This window comes from Anser brachyrhynchus (assembly GCF_964034855.1).
Source record: "Anser brachyrhynchus genome assembly, chromosome: 1".
NCBI classification, from domain to species: Eukaryota; Metazoa; Chordata; class Aves; order Anseriformes; family Anatidae; genus Anser; species Anser brachyrhynchus.
In genome coordinates, this window is record NC_137694.1 from 62305495 (window position 1) to 62317523 (window position 12029).

Sequence of the window (12029 nt, forward strand, 5' to 3'; positions counted from 1 at the left end):
CTGGGGCAGCAGTAGTCACCACTATTAATGTATTTTGTAATCAACAGATTGTGAACATGTTTAGCCACTGAGGATCTAGCAATGATTTCAAGGCAGTGACCTAGAGATGAGAGGTACTTTATCTCATTAGAAGATAATCAGCACTTTCTGAGCCCCTTAGGAATTACTGTTTTATGATTAGTCCAATAACTTAATGGAATATAAACCCCTTAGAAGAGGTAACTCTGAACAATAGGCAAAAGCTAATACAACATGTGATAGCTTTTGCAAATGAAATTATTTTAAACTAAAGTCTCGGGGTTTCTTCTGACAAATTAACAACCGAGGGTGGATTTTTTCTTTTTATCATTATATTCATTGCTTATATCCATCACAATCACAACCTAACTGTCCAGTGTAACAGGAAGAACATCATCTTGTATGGAATTGAATCCAAATCAGTTAGATTTTTTGTCCCTTCTGCCCAATTTGTAAAGGAGGGGAAGGGAGGGAAGGATGTGAATGGAAAATGTGTACAGAAACTTCCTTGTCTTTTGGGGTTTTGTCACATTAGTCCCTTGCAATCAGATTAGCAATTTCCTTTGTAAGACTTGTCTCATTTCAGGTTAGTATTCATATGTAGTAATGTTATTGCAAAGTGACATTCCTAGCACAGTCAGTAAAATGCATGCTAATAAGGAGTCATGGAGAGAAGCTAACGTGTTGGGGATGCCAAATGGTGTTAGCAGAGAGGTGCTGCTCTGCCCTTTCCAGTTTACATTGCACCAAGCAGGAGTGGCAAAGACTGGAACATATTTCTTTTGTTCACTTCACCTGAAGAGCTTGTGTGGGGGGTGAGAAAGGCAACTCCATGTCAGCCATGAGTGATACAACCAGAGCATGGAAAGAAGACTGTTTTCATATGTCCTCAGGAAACTTACCTCAAAGGTGGCTCTGCTGTGCTCAAGGACATGCAAGGCTGGACATTGCAGCATCAGCAGTAGCTATTACAAGAACCAAATGTCCTCCCAGAGGGATGCAGACACTCCTGAATGCAGAGTAAAAGCATAAGTAACTAATTATTATTTAATTTATTTAATTTTCCTTCATACATCCTTTGAAACATAACAGATTTCTCTCCTTTCCTCCAACCTCTAAATTTTATCCCATGTCTTGCACAGCCCAAATCCAAAGAAGTACATCCAAGATTGTGACAGTAAGTGTGAGCACTAATAACTAATTAATCATTAGGCAGCAATTTTCCCCACCATAAGAGCAGTTACTGTATCTATTGTTACAGCTGTGTCTGTAAAATCGCACGAAGACTGAAATCCTGGGGCCAATGCGTACCTGGGTCAGGATTAATCTTGTTTAATGGAAGCTCTTTGAGAGAAGGTTTTCCGAGCTAGTCCCCTTGCCTCTACCTATCTTTAATACAGGCAGAGACTACTCTATCCAAAGATTACTTAAACCATTTTAATAAGGATCCTGTCCTAGAGAAAGTTATGTCTCTAAATTGCCCGTAGGAGTGTGCTTTACTATCGACATCTGAAGTGTGACTTATCTCATCTTCATTTCTTGCCTTTCGCAACTGTTCTATGCTGGCTTCATAGTTCTTTGCAAACACCATTGACTTTCACTTTCTGACCTCTTCCACTCTGAACTGTATCTGCTCAGGGATTAACACACATTTTAACTTTTATCTTTTAAAATATATATTTTTCCCTTTTGTACATAGCTTCCATTTACAGGGTCCAAAGTTTTAGTGTAGTACTTACATAAATGTTCATAAATACATAATTGTGCTGATTGTCTTTGGGGAACTTTGATGAACTTTTTAAGGAAAGTCTTATGCCAGTCTCTTAAGAAAACTTGGACTTTTCCTAAAATTTTTCAAAATGAGGCAATACTTTGAAATTGACCTCCCAAACAAACAAAAAAACAAAAAAAGAATTTAACAAATCAGAATTTTATAGTGGAAAAAGTTTCACTAAAACCAACCCCTTTATTTTGTAATTGTCGAAGTCCAGGCTTCTTAGCGTGATATGGGATCCACCACACAGAAGACATTTGCCCAGCCTTGTGTACAACTGAATTTTTTTTCCAAATGTGTCACAGAAAATATACCTATTAAAACCACTGGAAACTTTTGGTTTCTTTACTTTTTCCTGCTTTAGGAAGGAAACAATAAAATCTGTGATTTGATATCCATATTTGAAATATCACATCTACTATTTTAATAACTAAACCTGCATCCACTGAATTTTGTTCTCATCCTTACCCATTGGCTCCTGGCAGGAGAGCTGAAGTCTAGTAGCTTAGCCCATGTTACCCCAAAAGACAGGTTGGCCGAAAGACCGAGGAATATCTTAATTTGTGCCCAAGAACATGGCTTTCACAGAAAGAAAATCTTGTGCCATGGTGCTGCTGGCATTCCTCTGGACCTATCAGTCTTCACATTTGCAAAGGGAGGTGAGCTATACCTTCTGTGTTGGAAGGATTTAACTGCTTTGACCTTGTTCCCTATTCTTTTTTTTTTTTTTTAGGTTGGAGTTTTATCAGGAAGAATTTTATGAGGCTACAGATCTATTATTCCCATACTCACAGAAAATGATTTGGTGCAGCTACCACCAATAACACTTCCATTTATGAATATCGCTGCTGTGCTGTATGCATTCAATCACCCCTGCTCAGCCCTGCTCCCGAGCATTTTTCAACAGCAGGTGAAATCATAGTAGTGATTATGGTGGGAGGCAAGGAAAGCCTTTGGTCTCTAAACTGCAATGAATTAACTCAAGAGCTTTTCGAGGCATTCTTCCTTGCCTCCTTCCCTCCCACATTGTTTCACATTTTTAAGCCAAAGGCTTTGCTTTCATAGTGATTTATTCAGCACCTTTAGCAAGCTGTTAATGAGAGAGTGAAACCCACAGAGTTAGCTGAGACACTTCAGAGAAAGGAAAAAAAGAAAGGGGGTGGGGGAGGGAGGGAGGAAAGAAAGAAGGAAGAAACAAAGGAGGGAAGAGGAAAGAAGGAAGAGAGCTATGATTAAGGACAGAAGGAAAGGACTACTCTTTTTGCTCTGTTTCTTTGATATCTTTCTTGCTGCTTTTATTATTCCCCCTGATTCTGTGTGTTGGTAGAAATGAAGTTGGCAAGCTCCATCGAGGAGAAGGCGGCAAAGTCCATATCCTGGCACAGCCAAGTAGGTTTCCATGTCTAGACAGTGCATACAATGGCTGGCAAAAGGCCATAAACAGAGTTAATGGATTTACAAAATAGTAGCATTTCTCTGTATTGATTTTCTCAGGGTGTTTCCAGAACACAGTGAACAGAAAACAGTTATACTTCACAATCTTTTCTGCTAATAAAAGGCCTCAGAGAAAAACACTGAATAAAAACACTACTGGTCTGGGGAATGTTGTCTGAAGTTCTCTCTCCAGAGGGGGGAGGATGAAGCCACTAGATATTACATTATTAACCATAATTACTGGCTATATATAGAGGTTCAGATGGTGATGTTTATTGTGATTGAGTGTGAGTCTACATTTTTAAAGAAAAAGGTAACCTTGTTCACATCCCAGCAGTGAAACAATGAACCTGAGCGAGTGACTTAGTCAGGGAGATGAGCAGTTTGGCACCAACTGTATCCCCTTTTCCTTGTGTGTGATGAGTTTTCAAAATATGTGTGGTTAGTGCATCTGAACCTTCTCTGGGAAGACAAACAACAGCTTCAGTGCTCTGGATTTGTATGTACTCTTATTGTAGGTTTTATGTAATTTTAAGTGAATTTAAAGCCTATGTACAAATAAAAAAAAAAAAAGAAAGAAAGAAAAAAAAAAGTACATTCTGGAAAAAAGGTGGGGTTGGATACTGCCCTCCAAAACATATAATGAAGGGTTTTAAGTCTTGGCCTGTCATTCTGCATTTCAAATAGGATTGGCAACTCTATCCATTTGGAAGTTAACCCTCATATTTACAGAAACCTCTTCCATCTGTTACAGCTCTCACCATCAGCATCTTGAGGCCCCCCTGAAGCCATATGTTGGCAATTATAGGATGGTATAACGTGTGTGTGAGAGAATTATTTGGACCAGAGTGGTATACTGACAATTCAAGTTATGCATATGGTTCTGTGATATGCTGGTTATCAAAACAGGAACTGAAACCGGTAATCTGCTGGGTAAGAGATGGAATTGAATAGAAGAAATGGAATTGAACAGAAGAGATGATTCAGAATTAGATACATGGTGGCTTGGAAAAAGAGTTCAAATAATTATTTGTGTTTCTAGTTTGAACTTGACAAGTGTTTTCTGACCATTGGGATCTATATGTGAAAGATCTGTAACAGTGTTTTCCCACCTTGCAACACTATCAGTAAAGTATATGGTTTGCAGAATGCAAGAGATTTAAATACAAAAAAAGTGAATAAATATATTCAAACATAAATTTAGCTGATTATTTTAAGAAAAACAAAGATGGGCTTTTCTGTCTTTTGTTGTAGAAAGATTATGGACAGCATGATGGTGAAATGGCTGAACATGAGCTTGGACTAAAGGAACAACAGAGGAAAGAGCAGTGGTGGGAAGTGTCAGACAGAGGGCAAAGATGGGTGTAAGGTCTTCAGAAGGTAGAAACAGTAAGAATATTAAAATATTTTAAAAGGATATATTTAAAAGGAGAATGGAATATCTTATCAAAATTAATTGTTTCTACTCTGGAGTTGATGGATTAATATCCCACCTGCAGCAGTTACCAATGTCTGAAGTATCCTTACAGAGGTGATGTACCCACTATGCCCAAGAGACCCTCTCTTGATGACACTCAAATCACTCGTCAAATTACCAGACTGACTGTCCACCAAAAGCCCAATTTACCTGGGCAGGAATGGTCTCCAGTCATTACCACTGGCTTTTTCTTCTGCATCGGAGCCCTGTCTGGTCCCATGTTGGGGGTGAGAGAGTGTTCTGAGACCCTGAGGAGCTAAAAATATGCAGCCTATGTGCTTTATACTATTCCCAGACACTTTCTAGGATTGCCATGCAGCTAGGTTTGTATTCATAAAGCAACAGTAGATCAAAATATATTTAGGTGCTAGTGGTGCCATCTTCCCCCAAAATTCACTACAAACTTCTTTCATTTTGATTTCACAGGATGGGTACAAGAGAGTCATACCTATTCTCTTTCAATACTGTTAGATGGCAGAAATATATGGAGGAATATTTTCTCAGAGATCCTCATCAGATTACTGAGGAGATCTTGCAGTTAAAGGTTAAAATCTTCGGTGGGAAGCAGAGTCACCAGAAGAGGTGAACTGTATGGGGAAGAGAGATGTGGACAAGACAAGGACAAGTTAAATAGTTCTCTAGACATCTCATGAATTTCACACTTGCCTAGAAGGCCAATGGAAAAGAAAGTTAGAATTATTCTCTTAATTACTACAGTCACTCACTGCTGTGGCTACTGTAGGGAAACTATTTTTCTTCATTTGTTATGCTATTTTGCATTTTACAGGGTATTTCACTCAGTAAAAAGAAAAGAAAACAAAACAAAACAGGGATTCCACATACAAAAACATTTTTATTATTGTTATAACTTGTTGTTTAATGTAATACTTAACTAGGAATACAACTCAGCAGAAGTACATACATAGATATTGCATGTAATTTTAGTTGTGTCTTCAAGATATTTCAAACCTCTGTCCTTCATGAGTTGTTTTGGTAAAGCACCTTCTTCCTTCATCCTGCATAATGTTTGAATGTTGCTGAATAAAACATATATTTTTCCTCCAAATGGAGCACATTACATCCAATTTCCCAGTTAATATGACTTTATCAAACTTTGCTTTCATTGTGTGAATGTTGTATATAATATGTATATATCTATACAGCATATAAATATATAATGTATATATATAGTCAAATTGGTCAGCTTTACACAGCTAACCATAAACTTGTGCTTATCTTATTTATATGAGATCAAATGTATAGCATCAAGAATTTGACCAGTCCCCAACTTGTAAGAGCATCGGTTCCCAGTCTAACCATATGACTTTGGGTATCATATACATGCAATGCATTCCCTTCTTCTTTGCCGTATTTTTCACTTTTGAAGAAAAGAATGCAGTTATTTTAACTTTTTATTTTTATTTTTAATATATATATAAATGAATGACAGGTTTGCCATACCCTTAAGTTAAAAAAAATCTCAAGAAGAGATGAGGTTCTTCCTCATACATAGAGCTTGAAGAATAATTGGACATTCATTGTAGATATATTTACATTATAACCTAATCTGAATAGTAGTACACATACTGTATTATTTCTGTACATAGACAAGATATGCTGTTGGTCATGTTAAAACACACTTTCTAAAGGTATTTACAAACTACTAGTCTCTAACTTACCAACCACCTCTGTAAAGTGCCACCAAAATTAAGGGACAATGTATAAGAAGGTCTGTTTATTGGAAACCATGGCACTCTCTCCAGTATTGTTTTTATTATTACTACCACTACTACAGTGCTGTGCTTCAGAGAAGGGCTGTGTTTAGGGTAGAGGTGTAACGACAGAGCCAATGGTGGCAGAAATTCCTTCCCTACTCCTGTGGCCTACATGAGCCAGGAGGGGTGGAAAAAAAACCAATCCAACCATGACCCATCTATTCTTTTACAAAATTAGGGCATGCCAAACTTGTGCCCCTGCACTTTCTTTTAAGCTGCCAGGTGAACCTGTCCAAAGGCTAAAAACTCAGTGAAATCCTTCCTTCCCAAGTCCACTGTAACACACATCATGTCCTTACTGCCTCATACACCACCCACAGCTGGTTCTCTCAGAGAGTAAGAGCACTTTGGGGCATCTAAAAGAAAAGAGTTTCTATGTGCTTCTTTGCAAGTACTGTCCAAAGAAACTAAACCAAACCAAACCCCCGTCTATCCCCCCAAAACAACAAAAAACAACCAAACAAAAAAACCTATAAAATAACTCTCTGTAAAAATAGGAAAAAGATGAAATTGCATCCCACCTAATTTCATCTCACCCAATTACATTTTTGAGGTTAAACAGAGCTTTGGAAGGGGAAAAGACACTTTTTTTTTTTTTTTTCTTTATTCAGTTGATACTGGAATGAAATATGTCTAACAAATCTACCCAGTATCCTGAAATATGAAACCCAGGAGGACTGATATGCATGTGTAACCCACTAGTTCCGTGATGTAGAAAAAGGGGCCATAGCAAAGGAAGGAAGCAAAAGTAAAGGAGCAATAATTGCATTGCTTGTGGTAAATGATTGATGTCCAACTCAGTCTTGCTATAATTACTTTCTTAGGCATGGTTTCTGAGTGAACACTCTGCTAGTAAGCTTGGTAATAAAAAGGGATTCAAAGGAAGGGAAGATTGCCTTACCATTGTACAAGGCATAAAATAAATCCATGCATGTTGCTTCTTGATATTTCACTATGAGAATATTGAGTCTTTGCTATCATCCACTGTTGTTTCTCACACGTACATAACAAAACTGGGGAGGAAGAGAATTGATTTGACTTTGTTTCATGTGAGGAATTTTCTTCTTTCCAAATCAAATCCCATGCAGAAAGAATTTATGAAACTTCTCACTCCACACAGTATGCTGGACTTCATTGGAGAGAGATTTGCATGCTGGAGAAGGCAGTATTTTTGCTGGGATTAAAGAATTTGAATACCAGCATTCACAGTATCTTAAAAGTAAGAGAAACTACACACCTGTAGCTAAAACACAGGTGACAAATAGTAAAGAGAGGGAGAAAGAAAGCTTTTTTTTCAAGACTGTGTCAAAAGAGGAAAGAGGCAGAGCAATGAAAAAAGAAGCCACTGCAAATTAAGGACCATCTATCAGCTTCTCTCAGGGAAAGATTTTCTATAAATTAAAAAAAATGATTTCTTAGAAGTCTTTCATGATATACAGGAAAGATAAATGGAGTATTGTATAGAAATATATACTTTCATTAGCAAGTGTTTCTAGACAAGTTGTATAAAAGATCTGTAGATCCAGAGGGGAAAAAAGTCTTGCATCTTTTTAGCTGATCAGTTTCTACTCTTTACCTTGCTGTCAACTGTGAGTACAGAGCCATCCAGGAGGAGAGATTTAAAAATATCGAAGGCTACTAGACTCTAGACCTACGACCTGTCAACCACCTCTTCCCCACTCCCCAACCCAGAGACGAAGAGCTTTTTTTCCTGCTGTTTCTTTCACAAGAGTTTGGCTTTGCACAGGAAGCATCATGATTTTTCAAAAAAATAAAGATCTTTAGGAATTTTTGTAAGGTCAGGGAAGGAAAACAAATCTTAACAGCATGTTTTCTGCCTCCCACCAACTGCATAATGCCAGCCTTACATCATAATGTGGCTGTGAGGATGCTTGAGCAACTTGGTCCTGCAAGGCCAGTACCAGAAATGGTTTTGGGTAACAGGAGTGGCCAGGTGAGGTGCTGTTATCTGAGAAGAAAAACTCAAAGTGTGCCACCTCAGTGACATTGCAGAAACCAGGTGCTCTCTACCCAGGCAGCTGCCACATCAACAGGAATGCAGAGCAGGGATCAAAATAAAAAAAATAAAAATAAAAATCTATGGAAGTGAGTTTACTAGCAAGCCTTACTGCAGCACAGGCAAGGGACATGTTCAAATCCATCAGGAGATGAAACAAAACAAAACAAAAAAGGGTCCATCCCCTTCTGCCTCTGTCCTATTTGTGATGGTCAGGAGCAGCTGGGACAACCAGAAGTCTTCTCACCAGTGGGTGGGTTGTTCTCACCCCAACCACAGGAGGCCTCCTCTTGTCAATATGTTTTCTTCCACCAGAAAGATATAAAACAGAGGGATGATAGATTTAGCTGTTGCTTTTGTTCCCATGGCACTTTGTGGATAACAAACAACTGATCTCTGGGGTCCATTTGAAAACTCCTGCCCCCATGAGAATTTGTGAGGCAAACCAGAAAGAAAGAAAGACCTATAAGAAAGAAATCTGACCTATATAAATGCGTTTGTTGGTTTTGGACTATTTTTCATCAGGCAATGTTCAAACACTGCTGTCTCCAAACGAATCCTCAAGATTTCTAATAAATCAAATGAAAAATCCAAACAAAGCAGCTGACAAATTTTCCTCAGGTTTTGTACTCATTGGAAAACAGATTTCTCAATATTGCTTCAGCTTCTTCTTTCTCTCTCTCCTTTTTTTTTCTTCTTTTTCTTCTCTCTTTTTTTTTTTTTTTTTTTTCCTTTTTGTTTTTAACCACAGATGTCCTTAAAACTCAGAGAAGGTGCCAGTTGGACTGACACATCCCCAGGCTGTTGTCCTCTCCCTGGAGAGCGAAAGAAGGGATGGCCCATGGCAGAACGGTTCACCCCTGATGGGCTGCCAATGGGACAAACCCTGCTGCAGCAGGGATACTGTGAAGGATTGGGCCTTTTTATTTTTAGTTGCTTCTGGAAAAGATTAAGAGGACGATAAGGAGAGGGTGAGAAGGGTTCGCTGCAGTATTTGTTGTTGGTTTTTGTTGTTATTTTTGTATTATTTTTTTTCATGATTCATCCTCACAGTTTTCTGAATTTATATGTGAAACCAAAGTGGCCAGTGCAGCATACAGTGTAGATATGCTGACGGGATCCTCTGGCCAAGCCCAGGATGAAGACATGGCAGCACCAGCAGCGGGGTCTCTAGGGGCCGTGGGGTGGACGGAGCGTGGGTAACAGCCAGGGAAGCCAGAAGAGGAGCCCAGGGAGCGCTGCTCTTCGAGACCGACATCTACATCTTGCAGAACTATCTTTCAGAAGGGAAGTGAAACCTAGTGAACGTGGTTTGGGACACAAAGCAAAGAGATGAGAGCTCAAGAGATGTTCAAAAGGACAAATTCTTATGTGGCCCTGAAAGATTATCCTGTGTTTTATCTTACTGAGCCATGACCAGCCACAGACCTGAGAAGTTCCCAGTGTCTCAGGGCAGGCTCTGCTATCCTCTCTACCTTCAGGACAGGACACAGAGTGTCATTAGTAAGAGCTGGCTCTGCAAATCCCACCTGCTGCCATCAAGCATAACGTAGACACAATAATTGCATGCAACATCTTGAATGTTAGATGATTATTTTCCACGTATATAAAACATGTTGGTGTGTCTTTGCATGCCTGTCTGTACATGTGTAGGTACATTATTTCATGTATTTTTACAATTTTAATCAGCTGCAAATGTTGATGTACCATAGAACAAGGTGGAAACACACAGGATTATGTCTCTTGCAAACATTTAAATATGCAATAACACACACGCAAAAAAGAATTTTGCCTTTTCAAAAGGATCAAAAGTATCAAAAGTGGGGGTGATTCTAAGGAAAAGTTCCAGAAAACTTCACACTGGTCTGTCACTCTTTGTTTCATGAATGCTGGCCCCAAAATAAATCTTTCTCTGCATGGTGTGTTGAGTGTCATCACATCACATTTAGTTTACACTTAATCTGTAGAAGAGTCCTCAGCTGTTGGAAAAATTCATCATTTATAAAAAAGTGAAAACTTCAATGGAGAGAATAAAGCATTTGCACACCTGCTGGAAAATGGAAGCTAAAAGGTGAAATAATAATCAAAACATTTTTTCCCATTTTGTGTGTCTGTGCTATTAATATTTTCATTACATTCTGAAAGGAACAGGTGAGTTTCTTTTATGAAAATTTCTAAAGAAATAAGATTTAGAAAATGAACAGATCTTTTTTTTGATATTTTTTCCCCCTTAACCTGGATTTTTAACTCTCTAAGAGAATGAATGATGTAGAAATGATCATGTAACTCCTTCTCTTGACCTGTCAAGGTAAGCCTAGTGGATGTAGTTTTGAAAGACAAGTTGCACTCAATTTTGCAAACCTTACCACTGAGTAATTTTTCCTTAGAAGCAGTAAGATGAAGTTTATGATAGCAAATGTGGCTCAATGTGGGTGAGGGTTGCAAATTTAGATCCTTGGCTGCATGGAGACACTTAGATGCATTAGGATGAAGTCACTAGATGTATAAAATCAATGAATGCATAGTAAGATGTATTAATCCTAAATTTAATGTGGCCTTAATTTACTGCAGTTTAATCTTCTTCATTTTCCCTTTCTGCCAGGAACTTGTACTTTGAAACATGAATATTGTCAGATTGCCAAAGTGCTTCAACACTCTCTTCCAATAAGCTTGTCAAATGTAAAACTTCAGCCTGCAAGATTAATTTTCCCACAATCTTGAATGCTTCTATTCTAAAGTTTATTTTGGAAGACTCTTATGTGTTAACATGAAATAATAAAATGCTTTAGTGTCTCGGTTGGTGGCTTTCACTCCAGAATACAGTCTCTCAGAAGACTGTCTATGCAGCAAGCTACTTTTTGGATAACAGAACGTGTAGGTGTAACTTCACTAGTGCCTGGAAGTGAAAGTTACAAAGAAGGAGGTAACTGGAATATGCAACACTCACAGACAATATCTGTTTTCAGTAATCTGATATACTTTGACCTATCTACACAGTGCTCAGTTGTGCTACAATAAATGTCAAATATTGAAATAAAAAATTCTTTGCCAGGCAGAAAGAATCTGGATTTGAGCAGGTACAGAGTATCAGATAATATTTGAACATGGCCCTTACCAGCTTCTCTTCCAGACTATTTCAGTACCTGTTTTTTAGTAATTTCTGTTTTATTCTCTGCCTTTTTATTAGTATTATCCCTTGGCATACGGTGAAAATATTGCTCCTAGCTGGTACAAAAGGCAAAGTAGCTAATATCTTTTCCACAAAGTAAACATCTTGTCCAGGATACATCTAGATAGGACCCTGGTTTCACACTAAGGTCTTAGGCAGAGCATGATCTAAGTGGGCACATCAGTTAATCTCATTTTTTCATCAGTAAGTGAATGAGAATCACCGTTTGGCTGGTCAAGAGCATAGTCATCTAATATTGACTATTCATTCTGTAGCACCTAAACATACATCTTCATCTGTACATCCAACTTTAAAGGATGTAATCTCTATTTTCCTAGTAATAAGCTTGTTTCTATGCTTCAGCT

The 12029-nt window shown here is 38.2% G+C and overlaps 1 protein-coding gene across 1 annotated transcript in view; it reads right to left on the reverse strand.

Annotated features, from left to right (window-relative positions):
* Positions 1–12029, reverse strand: part of CHRM2 (cholinergic receptor muscarinic 2) — a 148673-nt gene that overhangs the window by 30760 nt on the left and 105884 nt on the right. The window contains exons 2-3 of the transcript XR_013938601.1: positions 921–1027; positions 700–821 (exon numbers count right to left, since the gene is read on the reverse strand). The gene's annotated coding sequence lies outside the window, so the exon portion shown is untranslated. The remainder of the gene's footprint in view (positions 1–699; positions 822–920; positions 1028–12029) is intronic.